Here is a 13,223-nt window from a genome sequence, read left to right on the forward strand (position 1 = left end):
TTTCCGTCTGGGGGCCTGCAGTTCACGTGTGTGAGACTCCGTCGCTCTGGGTTTCTGTCCGGGGGGCTGCAGTTTCCATGAGCGCAACCCCGCCACTCTGGTTTTCCACCCCGGGGGCTGCCCTAAAGTCCTTTCCCGACGCTACCAGTCTGCGAGTCTGTGCCCGTCCCCAGCGAGCGAGGCTGTCACTCACTGGCGGTGTAGGATCCCCACATCCAGGCACCCTCCCGCTGCCGTTTATCCTCCGATATCTGCCCACAGAATCACGGCTCTCCGCTTCATACCTCAAAACCAACTGCCTGCGATATTCTGTTTGTAGAGATCCAGATCTTCTTACATCTCAGGCTGGTTTCGTGGGTGCTCAGAGTGGTCTGGTAGATATCCAGCTAAATTCCGGGGACCAGTTGAAAGAGGGTCCCCTACTCCTCCGCCATCTTCCCCCCTCCAGAAAATTGGAACTTTTAGAAGTCGACTCCACTGAGGGACTTCACTCCAGTGGCTAAGCGGGGGTGGAACCCTCACTGGGACAGTGTGGTCTCAGGACCCTTGCGGTCACAGAAAGACCGGGGGTGCCTGAGTGTGGCAGAGCTCCCAGGTATCAGAGCGGGGAAGCCAGCTGCAGAGACAGAGCCGAGGAGTGGGCTCTCAGCTCAGGGTTGCCATAAACCGTGATCTGTGGCATAGTCAGGCCACTGCCCTTCGAGCAGGGACTCAACGAGAGGAAAATCCAGGGAGACTCCCCTTCCTCCCCCAGGAGGAGTGGCACGGGAGTGCACCACAGGGATCTGCTGGGTTTGGAGATTCCACACGGGGTCGGGTGCCAGAGATAGAAATGCTCGGTCACAGGCTGGGAGAGCACGGAGTGCGGCCAGAGACTGGGGAGACGGGAGTGATTGCTTTTCTCTGGGGGCACACCGAGGAGTGGGGCCCCAAGTTCTCGGCTCCTCTGGGTGGAGACTGGGAGGCCGCCATTTTCTTTCCTGTCCTCCAAAGCTATATGGAAAGCTTGCAGGGAACAAAAGCTCCCAAGAGCAAACACAAGCAGATTACTTAGCCCGGCCCCAGCAAGGACTAGGCGATTCCGTCTCCGGCAAAGACATTTGAGAACCACAGCAACAGACCCCTCCCCCAGAAGATCAGCAAAAACAGCCAGCCAAGACCAAGTTTACTAATCAATGAGAACAGCAGAACGCCAGCACTAGGGGAATACAGCACATAGAATTCATGGCTTTTTTCCCCGCGATTCTTTAGTCTTTCAAAGTTTGTTTTTAAAATTTTTTTCTTTTTCTTTTTCCCTATTTCAACCAACATCTTATCAATCCCTTTTTTTATTTTTCATTTTTAGAGTCATGTTCTATCCCTTCATAGTAGTTAACCTTATTTTTGGTATATATATATATAAGTTGTTCTCTCTTTAAAATTTGGGGATACAGTTTCTTCTAACAGACCAAAATATACCCTAATTCTCTAGTGTATGGCTTTATTCTAGTCTCCTGCCTGATCACATTCTCTCTCCTTTTTTTAATTCCTCTTCTTTCTTTTTTCAACCAACTTCTTATCTTATCAATTCGTTGTATAATATCTTTTATAATTTTCATCTGTACAGTCATATTCCATCCCTTCATTGTATTTACCCTTATTTTTGTACATATATAGTTTTTCTTTCTTTAAAAGTTTGGGAGGCACTTTCTTCTAAAAGACCAAAATATGCCCCAAATCTAGTGTGTGGCACTGATCTATGCACCAGCCTGATCATATTTGATATTCTTTTTTTTTATCTTTTTCTTTTTTCTTTCTTTCCCTTTCTTTTCCCCCAGTTTCAGGTCTCTTCTGAATTGTGTAGTGTATATTTTTCTGGGGTCATTGTTACCCTGTTAGCATTTTGTTCTCTCATTCATCTATTGTCCTCTGGACAAAATGACAAGATGGAAAAAATCACCTAAAAAAAAAGAACAAGAGGCAGTACAAACTGCCAGGGACCTAATCAATACAGACATTAGTAAGATGTCAGAAATAGAGTTCAGAATGACGATTTTAAAGATATTAGCTGGGCTTGAAAAAAGCATGGAAGATATTAGAGAAACCCTTCCTAGAGAAATAAAAGAACTAAAATATAATCAAGTCAAAATCAAAACGGCTATTAATGAGGTGCAATAAAAAATGGAGGCTCTAACTGCTAAGATAAATGAGGCAGAAGAGAGAAATAGTGATATAGAAGACCAAATGATGGAAAATGAAGAAGCTGAGAAAAAGAGAGATGAACAACTACTGGATCACGAGGGCAGAATTCGAGAGATAAGCGATACCATAAGATGAAACAATATAGAAAAATTGGGATCTCTGAAGTAGAAGAAAGAGACAGGGGGGCAGAAGGTATATTGGAGCAAATTATAGCAGAGAACTTCCCTAATTTGGGGAAGGAAACAGGCATCAAAATCCAGGAGGCACAGAGAACCCCCCTCAAAATCAATAAAAATAGGTCAACACGCCGACATCTAATAGTAAAACTTACCAGTCTCAGAGACAAAGAGAAAATCCTGAAAGCAGCTCGGGTTAAGAGATCCATAACCTACAATGGTAGAAACATTAGACTGGCAACAGATCTATCCACAGAGACCTGGCAGGCCAGTAAGGACTGGCATGATATATTAAGAGCACTAAATGAGAAAAATATGCAACCACGAATACTATAGCCAGGTAGGCTGTCACTGAAAATAGAAGGAAAGATAAAAAGCTTCCAGGACAAACAAAAACTAAAGGAATTCGCAAACACGAAACCAGCCCTACAAGAAATATTGAAAGGGGTCCTCTAAGCAAAGAGAGAGCCTAAAAGTCACATAGACTAGAAAGGAACACAGACAATACACAGTAACAGCCACCTTACAGGCAATACACTGGCACTAAATTCATCTTTCAATAGTTACCCTAAATGTAAATGGGCAAAATGACACAATCAAAAGACACAGGGTATCAGATTGGATAAAAAAAACAAGACCCATCGATATGCTGTCTGCAAGAGACTCATTTTAGACCCAAAGACACCTCCAGATTGAAAGTGAGGGGTAGAAAACAATTCACCATGCTAATGGACACCAAAAGAAAGCTGGGGGACAATCCTTACATCAGACAAATTAGATTTTAAACCAAAGACTATAAAAGATGAGGAAGGACTCTATATCCTACTTAAAGGGTCGATCTAACAATTATAAATATCTATGCCCCTAACATGGGAACAGCCAATTATATAAGCCCATTTAAATGACACACTGGACCAAATGGAATTCACAGATACATTCAGAATACTCCATCCCAAAGCAACAGGATATACATTCTTCTCTAATGCCCATGGAACATTCTCCGGAATACATCACATCCTAGGTCACAAATCAGGTCTCAACTGGTAGCAAAAGACTGGGATCATTCCCTGCATATTTTTGGACCACAATGCTTTGAAACTAGAACTCAATCACACGAGGAAAGTCGGAAAGAACTCAAATACATGGAGGCTAAAGAGCATCCTACTAAAGAATGAATGGATCAACTAGGAAATTAAAGAAGAATTAAAAAAAAAATCATGGAAACCAATGAAAATGAGAACACAACTGTTCAAAATCTTTGGGATGGAGCAAAGGCAGTCCTAAGAGGAAAGTATATAGCAATACAAGCCTTTCTCAAGAAACAAGAAAGCTGAATTCCTGAGAGGAATTCCAGGTCTCCTACTCCTCCAGAAACAAGAAAGGTCTCAAGTACACAACCTAACCCTACACCTAAAGGAGCTGGAGAAAGAACAGCAAATAAAGCCTAAACCCAGCAGGAGAAATAATAAAGATCAGAGCAGAAATCAATGAAATAGAAACCAAAAGAACAGTAGATCAGATCAATGAAACTAGGAGCTTGTTCTTTGATAGCATTAACAAGATTGATAAACCCCTGGCCAGACTTATCAAAAAGAACAGAGAAAGGAACTAAATTTAAAAAATCATGAATGAAAGAGGAGAGATCACAACCAACACCAAAGAAATACAAACAATTATAACAACATATTAGGAGCAACTATATACCAGCAAATTAGATAATCTGGAAGAAATGGATGCATTCCTAGAGATGTATAAATTACCAAAATTGAACCGGGAAGAAATAGAAAACCTGAACATACCTATAACCACTAAGGAAATTGAAGCAGTCATCAAAAATCTCCCAACAAACAAAAGCCCAGGGCCAGATGGCTTCCCAGGGAAAGTCTACATTTCAAGAAGAAATAATACCTATTCTTCTGAAACTGTTCCAAAAAATAGAAATGGAAGGAGAACTTCCAAACTCGTTTTATAAGGCCAGCATTACCTTGATCCCAAAACCAGACAAAGACCCCATCAAAAAGGAGAATTACAGACCAATATCCTTGATGAACATGAATGTAAAAATTCTCGCCAAAATACTAGCCAATAGGATCCAACAGGATATTAAAAGGATTATTCACCACGACCAAGAGGGATATATGCCTGGGCTGCCAGGTTGGTTCAACATCCGCAAATCAATCAATGTGATACAATACATTAATAAAAGAAAGAACAAGAACCATAGGATCCTCTCAATAGATGCAGAAAAAGGTATTTGACAAAGTACAGCATCCTTTCTTGATCAAAACTCTTCAGAGTATGGGGATAGAGGGTACATACCTCAATATTATAAAAGCCATCTATGAAAAACCCACAGCAAATATCATTCTCAATGGGGAAAAACTGAGAGCTTTCCCCCTAAGGTCAGGAACGCGGCAGGGATGTCCACTATCACCACTGCTATTCAACATAGTATTGGAAGTCCTAGCCACAGCAATCAGACAACAAAAAGAAATAAAAGACATCCAAATTGGCAAAGAAGAAGTCAAACTCTCACTCTTTGCAGATGACATGACACTTTATGTGGAAAACCCAAAAGACTCCACCCCAAAACCGCTAGAACCCATACAGGAATTCAGTAAAGTGGCAGGATATAAAATCATGCAAAGAAATCAGAGGCATTCCTATACACCAACAACAAGACAGAAGAAAGAGAAATTAAGGAGTCGATCCCATTTACAATGGCACCCAAAACCATAAGATACCTAGGAATAAATCCAACCAAAGAGGCAAAGAATCTGTACTCAGAAAACTATAGAATACTCATGAAAGAAATTGAGGAAGACAAAAAGAAATGGAAAAACGTTCCATGCTCATGGATTGGAAGAACAAATATTGTGAAGATGTCAATGCTACCTAGAACAATCTACACATTTAATGCAATCCCTATCAAAATACCATCCACTTTTTTCAAAGAAATGGAACAAATAATCCTAAAATTTGTATGGAGCCAGAAAAGACCACGAATAGCCAGAGGAATGTTGAAAAAAAAAAAAAAAAAAAAAGCAAAGGTGGTGGCATCACAATTCCAGACTTCAAGCTCTATTACAAAGCTGTCATCATCAAGACAGTATGGAACTGGCACAAAAAGCAGACACATAGATCAATGGAACAGAATAGAGAGCCCACAAATGGACCCTCAACTCTATGGTCAACTAATCTTCGACAAAGCAGGAAAGAATGTCCAATGGAAAAAAGACAGTCTCTTCAACAAATGGTGTTGGGAAAATTGGACAGCCACATGCAGAAGAATGAAACTGGACCATTTCCTTACACCACACACAAAAAGAGACTCAAAATGATTGAAAGACCTAAATGTGAGACAGGAGTCCATCATAATCCTAAAGGAGAACACCGGCAGCAACCTCTTAGACCTCAGCCACAGCAGGTTCTTCCTAGAAACATCGCCAAAGGCAAGGGAAGCAAGGGCAAAAATGAACTATTGGGACCTCATTAAGATAAAAATCTTTTGCACAGCAAAAGAAACAGTCAACAAAACCAAAAGACAACCGACAGAATGGAAGAAGATATTTGCAAATGACATATCAGATAAAGGACTAGTATCCAAAATCTATAAAGAACTCATCAAACTCAACACCCAAAGAACAAATGATCCAATCAAGAAATGGGCAGAAGACATGAACAGACATTTTTCCAAAGAAGACATCCAAATGGCCAACAGATATGAAAAAGTGCTCAACATTGCTCAGCATCAGGGAAAATCCAAATCAAAACCTCAGTTCGATACTACCTCACACCAGTCAGAATGGCTAAAATTAACAAGTCAGGAAATGACAGATGTTGGTGGGGTTGCGGAGAAAGGGGAACCCTCCTACACTGTTGGTGGGAATGCAAGCTGGTGCAGCCACTTTGGAAAACAGTATGGAGGTTCCTCAAAATGTTGATAATAGAGCTACCCTATGACCCAGCAATTGCACTACTGGGTATTTACCCCAAAGATACAAATGCAGTGATCCAAAGGGGTACGTGCACCCCAATGATGATAGCAGCAATGTCCACAATAGCCAACTATGGAAAGAGCCAAGGTGTCCATCGACAGATGAAAGCATAGAGAAGATGTGTTATATATATACAATGGAATATTATGCAGCCATCAAAAGGAATGAAATTTGTAACGACGTGTATGGAACTGGAGGGTATTATGCTGTGCGAAATAAATCAATCAGAGAAAGACATGTATCATATGATCTCACTGATATGAGGAATTCTTTTTTTTTTTTTAAAGATTTTATTTATTTATTTGAGACAGAGAGAATGAGAGAGAGAGAGCACATGAGAGGGGGGAGGGTCAGAGGCAGAAGCAGGCTCCCTGCCGAGCAGGGAGCCCGATGCGGGACTCGATCCAGGGACTCCAGGATCATGACCTGAGCCGAAGGCAGTCGCTTAACCAACTGAGCCACCCAGGCGCCTGATATGAGGAATTCTTAATCTCAGGAAACAAACTGAGGGTTGCTGGAGTGGTGGGGGGTGGGAGGGATGGGTTGGCTGGGTGATAGTCATTGGGGAGGGTATGTGCTATGGTGAGCACTGTGAATTGTGTAAGACTGTTGAATCACAGACCTGTACCTCTGAAACAAATAATACATTATATGTTAAAAAAAAGAAGAAGAAGAAGACAATAGGAAGGATAAAATGAAGGGGGGGAATCGGAGGGGGAGATGAACCATGAGAGACTATGGACTCTGAGAAACAAACTGAGGGTTCTAGAGGGGAGAGGGGTAGGGTGGATGGGTTAGCCTGGTGATGGGTATTAAAGAGGGCACATACTGAATGGAGCACTGGGTGTTATACGTAAACAATGAATCATGGAACACTACATCAAAAACTAATGATGTAATGTATGGTGATTAATATAACAATAAAAAATTTTAAAAATTAATAATGTATGGTGATTAACATAACATAATAAAAAAAAGGCATAAAAGTTTAAAATTATATACGATTAATATTTACTTATATCAATTAAAACATAAACATACATTCCACAAACACTGATTGTGCATCCCCACATGCCAATGTATGCAAAGCTTCAGTATTTTATGGCACTTACAAAAGTGTGGTGGGGCAAGATGCATGGAACTCTCAGGGCATAAAACAGCAACAACGGATATGGTTATCAGTGCTCAGCTACTGTGTGGAACAAGTCTCCTTTACATAACCTAATGTACGAAGTGGCTTTATTTCTACAGTAAACAATCTCTTCTTTCAAAGTAAGAAGGAAAATTTTTTGAAGTGTTAGTTCAAGTGAGAACCAGAGAGAACAGTCCTATCGATTCTGGGGGCAATAGGCCTTTTTTCTTTAATAATGATAGATGTACAAAGTTCTCATTCAAGTTTTTATATTTTCCACTGGGGGTAAAGGAAAAAATGGAAAGAAGAGGAAGAATGGGGGAGGAAAGAAGTGGAGTGGGGGAGAGAAAAGAGGGAAAATGATAGAGAAGCTGGGAGAGGAGGAACAGGGGAGAGGGGAGGGAGAAGGGAAAGAAGAAGGGAAGGGGATGGAACTACACTCCTGATTTTTATGTTTATTAAAAAGGACATATAAATACTCCCCCTCAACACACATATACACTTTGCTGAGAAAAAGTTATTAATGAAGGTGGGATAACTCCGCAATTTACTTGACAGGTATTTGTAACGGTCTTTCCCTTTGAATTCATCTCCAAGCCATCATCGTTTTCAGATTTGATTGCAAAATCTGATTGGTCTGTTCCTTAAGTTTTATTACAAAGAGGTACTGATATTTCTTGAATATTTCTCTTCTTCATTTACTGGTATGCACAACTGCAGCTAAACTGCAACATAATGACTTCTATACAACTTAGTGTCATCAGTTCAAGTTTACAATTTGCTTGGCACATAAGAAATGTTATCTTTGCAATTACTGCTATCATTAATTTATTAAATAAATGGAATAATGCCATTTCATAATATAGTACTGTTTGGGGCTGAGGAGACAGAATCAGTAGCTATGCTGTGAGCTAACATCCAGTATTTTGCCAGATTTTTATTGCCCAGAGTTAGATTTAGAGAGCACTATCTGATCTGTGGTACACCTGAAGCCACATTATATCATACAAGGAGTCTGTGGTGTATGCCAAGCAACCCTACTGACAGTGAAGAAAGGGTGTAATTTAATGAAACAAAGAAGGATAGGATGCTGTCATTTCAAAAGGTCACAAACAGCTAATTTAGGGTTGTATTTTTTTTTTTTCTTTTCTAAGGATGAACAACATCCACTCTGGGTTGGATTGAGATCAGATTTTGTGTTTCCTCTTTCTTGATTTGCTCTTCCACTTTTGCAAGAACACATTCTCAAGCCCCTTCTTAAGAAATAGGCCATCAAACGTAACTTCCACATCCATGAATACTTTAAAATGGCTTTGGTTGGCCCTTCCACTTGATTAGCTAGTTTGGCTGTTTATAAAATTCTGGCTGGCAAACCATTTCCCAACAGAATTTTGAAGATATTAATTCACTATATTCTAGCATCCAGTGTTACCGATAAAACTTTTGAGGTTGGTCTATTCTTACCCTTTTGTAAGAAGACTTGTTTTCCTGCCTGAAAACCTTTTAGGATCTTCTCTTCATCCCTGCAATACCAAAATATCTTAAAGTGCTTTGCTGTGGGTTTTTCCCCCTATTCATTATACTAAGTATTTTGTGGGCTCTTTCAATCTAAGACTCCTGGCACTTTGGCTCTGGGAAATTCTATCTTTTCTTTAGAATTTCCTCTTTAGGGGCGCCTGGATGGCTCAGTTGGTTGGGCGGCTGCCTGCAGCTCAGGTCATGATCCTGGAGTCCTGGGATCAAGTCCCACATCGGGCTCCCTGCTCGGCGGGGGGTCTGCTTCTCCCTCTGACCCTCTTCCCTCTTGTGCTGTCTCTCATTCTCTCTCTCAGATAAATGAATAGAATCTTAAAGGAAAGAAAAAAAAAAAAGAATTTCCTCTTTATTGCCTTTGTTCTTTTCCTGGAAATTATAATATCTGATGTTAGACCCCCTGGATTGAATCTCTGTATTGTTCTTCTTTCTTCAACTTTCCCAACTTTTTGTTTTATTTTCCCAGAGATAACATAAAATGTCTTACTGCTCTCATCTTGAATGTTTTATTTTGGAAATCTCATTTTCCATTACTTTTTCAGAGTATTTTATTCTACATAATGGGTCTTGATTCTCTTTGAGGATGCACAGACGGTTTTTTTTTTTTTTTAGAAGTTTTTTACTAATCTCTAGTTGTCTCTGGGGCCAGGTTACTTCCCGGGGGGGGCAAAGTATTTTTTTTTATCCTGATCTCTCTTCTCTGTTGAAGGATTGTTTTAAATACCTGGTGATACTGAATTGTCCACCACAATTTAAAAGGCACTAGAAGAGTGGGAAATTTTTGCACATGACTAGCAAGCTTCTCTTTACAGTTAAGTGGAAGGGATCTGGTAATTACACTTTGGAACCCTTAAATGGCACAATATGGAGAGCTTTGCAGTAAGGTACCAGCGCACACTCTTGTTGCCCAATTCCCCCCAGACAGTCTGTCATTGCATTTGTTTATTTGAAGGGGAAACAAACACCTGGCTGCCAGTCTTTCTACTCAAGGCAGTGGGTTAGTCCTTTTATATACTTTTAAGCAATCCCTCCTTTTTAAGTACCAAGGCACACTCCTATCCTCCATGATTCTGCAAACTGCATGATAGAACAGCTCTTTCATTAGCTAAAGTTTCTTCCACATATACTGGGCTTCCTCCATCACTAAATACTCTATATACTTCCAAGCTTCTAGAAATGATTTTGTATATCCCATTTATTGCTGGGCCCCCTAGCATTCTTTTTATTTTTATCATTTCAATGATGTCTTGAGAGGGAGAGGAGCTAAAGACTTGTACTAAAATATATTTAAGGTGATATATATCTTTAATAGGAAGCAACCTGGTCACTTCACAGTTCAATGGACTTGATTTTAAGATAATGAGACAAGGGGGCGGAGCAAGATGGTGGAGGAGTAGGAGACCTGGAATTCCTCTCAGGAATTCAGCTGGATAGGGATCAAACCATTCTGAACACCTACAAACTCAACAGGAGATCAAAGAAAAGTATAGCAACAACTCTCTCATCAGAAAAGCGACCACTTTCTGGAAGGTAGGACGTGCGGAGAAGTGAATCCGAGGCGATATTCGGGAGGATAGACGGCAGGGGAGGGGCCTCCGTCGGCCGCTTCTGGCAAGTGATAGAACCACGGAGCACAAAATCAGAACTTTTAAAAGTCTGCTCCGCTGAGGGACATCACTCTGGTGGCTAAGCGGGGAGTGGAACCCTCCAGGACAGTGTGGTCTCAGGACCCTCAGGGTCACAGGAAGACCAGGGGTGCCTGAGTGTGGCAGAGCTCCCAGGTAACGGAGCAGGGAAGCCGGCTGCAGAGGCGGAGCCCAGGCGCGGGCTCTCAGCTCCAGGTTGCCATAAACCGTGATCCGCGGCACAGTCGGGCCACTGCTCCTCCAGCAGGGACTCAACAAGCGGCAGATCCAGGGAGACTCACCTTCCTCCCCCGGGAGGAGCCGCCCGGGAGTGCACCGCAGGGATCTGCTGGGTTTGGAGACTCCAGCCGGGGTCGGGTGCCAGAGATAGAAACGCACGGTCACAGGCTGGGTGAGCACGGAGTGCGGCCGGAGACCGGGGAGAGGGGAGTGACTGACGGCTTTTCTCTGGGGGCTCACTGAGAAGCGGGGCCCCGAGTTCTCGGCTCCTCTGGGACGGAGATTGGGAGGCCACCATTTTCACTCTCGGCCTCCAAAGCTGTACGGAAAGCTTGCAGGGAACAAAAGACCCGGAGAGCAAACCCGAACAGATTACTTAGCCGGGAGGGGGCAAGGGCAGGGCAATTCGCCTCTGGCAAAGACATTTGGAAACCATGGCAACAGGCCCCTCCCCAAAAGATCAGCAAGAACAGCCAGCCAAGACCAAGTCAACCGATCAATGAGAACGGCAGAACTCCAGCACTAGGGGAATCCTGCACATAGAATTCATGGCTTTCTTACCATGATTCTTTAGTCTTTCAAACTTAATTTTTTTTAACTGTTCTTTTTTTTTTGAATTTTTCTTTTTCCCTTTTTCAACCAACATCTTATCAATCCCTTTTTTTAAAAAAACATTTTTATTTTTCATTTTTAGAGTCATATTCTATCCCTTCATAGTAGTTACCCATAATTTTGGCATATATATATATAAGTTGTTCTCTCTTTAAAATTTTGAGATAGTTTCTTCTAACAGATTAAAATATACCCTAAATCTCTAGTATATGGTTTTTTCTACTCCCCTGCCTGATCACATTCTCTCCCTTTTTTTTTCTTTTTTCTTTTTTTAAATCCTCTTCTTTCTTTTTTCAAACAACTTCTTATCAATTCCTTTTATAAAATTTTTTATAATTTCCATCTTTACAGTCATATTCCATCCCTTCATCATATCAACCCTTATTTTTGTACATATATAAGTTTTTCTTTCTTTAAAATTTTGGGAGGCACTTTCTTCTAAAAGACCAAAATACACCCCAAATCTAGTGTGTGGCACTGATCTATATACCAGCCTGATCATATTTGATCACATTCTGGTTGTTGTTGTTGTTGTTTTGTTTTGTTTGTTTTTGTTTGTTTTTATCTTTATCTTTTTCTTTTTCTTTTTTTTCTTTTTCTTTTTTCTCTCTTTCTGTTTCTTTTTACACTGCTTCAGGTCTTTTCTGATTTGTTTAGAGTATATTTTCTGGGGACGTGGTTACTCTGCTAGCATTTTGTTCTCTCATTAATCTATTCTCCTCTGCACAAAATGACAAGACGGAAAAAATCACCTCAACAAAAAGAACAAGAGGTAGTACCAACTGCCAGGGACCTACTCAATATGGACATTAGTACAATGTCAGATCTAGAGTTCAGAATCATCACTTTAAAGATACTAGCTGGGCTTGAAAAAATTATGGAAGTTATTAGAGAAACCTTTTCTGGAGAAGTAAAAGAACTAAAACCTAACCAAGTCGAAATCAAAAAGGCTATTAATGTGGTGCAATAAAAAATGGGGGAGCTAACTGCTAGGATAAATGAGGCAGAAGAGAGAATCAGTAATATAGAAGACCAAATGATGGAAAATAAAGAAGCTGAGAAAAAGGGAGATAAACAACTACTGAATCACAAGGGCAGAATTCGAGAGATAAGTGATACCATAAGACGAAACAACATTAGAATAATTGGGATCCCAGAAGAAGAAGAAAGAGAGAGAGAGGCAGAAGGTATGGAGCAAATTATAGCAGAGAACTTCCCTAATTTGGTGAAGGAAACAGGCATCAAAATCCAGAAGCACAGAGAACCCCCCTCAAATTCAATAAAAATAGGTCAACACCCCGACATCTAAGAGTAAAACTTACCAGTCTCAGAGACAAAGAGAAAATCCTGAAAGCAGCTCGGGAGAAGAGATATGTAACCTACAATGGTAGAAACATTAGATTGGCAACAGACCTATCCACAGAGACCTGGCAGGCCAGAAAGGACTGGCAGGATATATTCAAAGCACTAAATGAGAAAAATATGCAGCCAAGAATACTCTATCCAGCTAGGCTGTCATTGAAAATTGAAGGAGAGATAAAAAGCTTCCAGGACAAACAAAAACTAAAGGAATTTGCAAACAAAAAACCAGCCCTACAGGAAATCTTGAAAGGGGTCCTCTAAGCAAAGAGAGAGCCTAAAAGCAACATAGACCAGAAAGGAACACAGACAATATACGGTAACAGTCACCTTACAGGCAATACAATGGCACTAAATTCCTATCTTT

At 40.9% G+C, this 13,223-nt stretch overlaps 1 protein-coding gene across 1 annotated transcript in view; it reads right to left on the minus strand.

Moving 5' to 3' along the window:
* DOCK3 (dedicator of cytokinesis 3) overlaps window positions 1-13,223 on the minus strand; it is a 477,354-nt gene that overhangs the window by 200,240 nt on the left and 263,891 nt on the right. The window lies entirely within an intron of this gene.

This window comes from Mirounga leonina, unplaced genomic scaffold (assembly GCF_011800145.1).
Source record: "Mirounga leonina isolate KUSES-001 unplaced genomic scaffold, KU_Mleo_1.0 Mir_94, whole genome shotgun sequence".
In the NCBI taxonomy this organism is placed as follows: Eukaryota; Metazoa; Chordata; class Mammalia; order Carnivora; family Phocidae; genus Mirounga; species Mirounga leonina.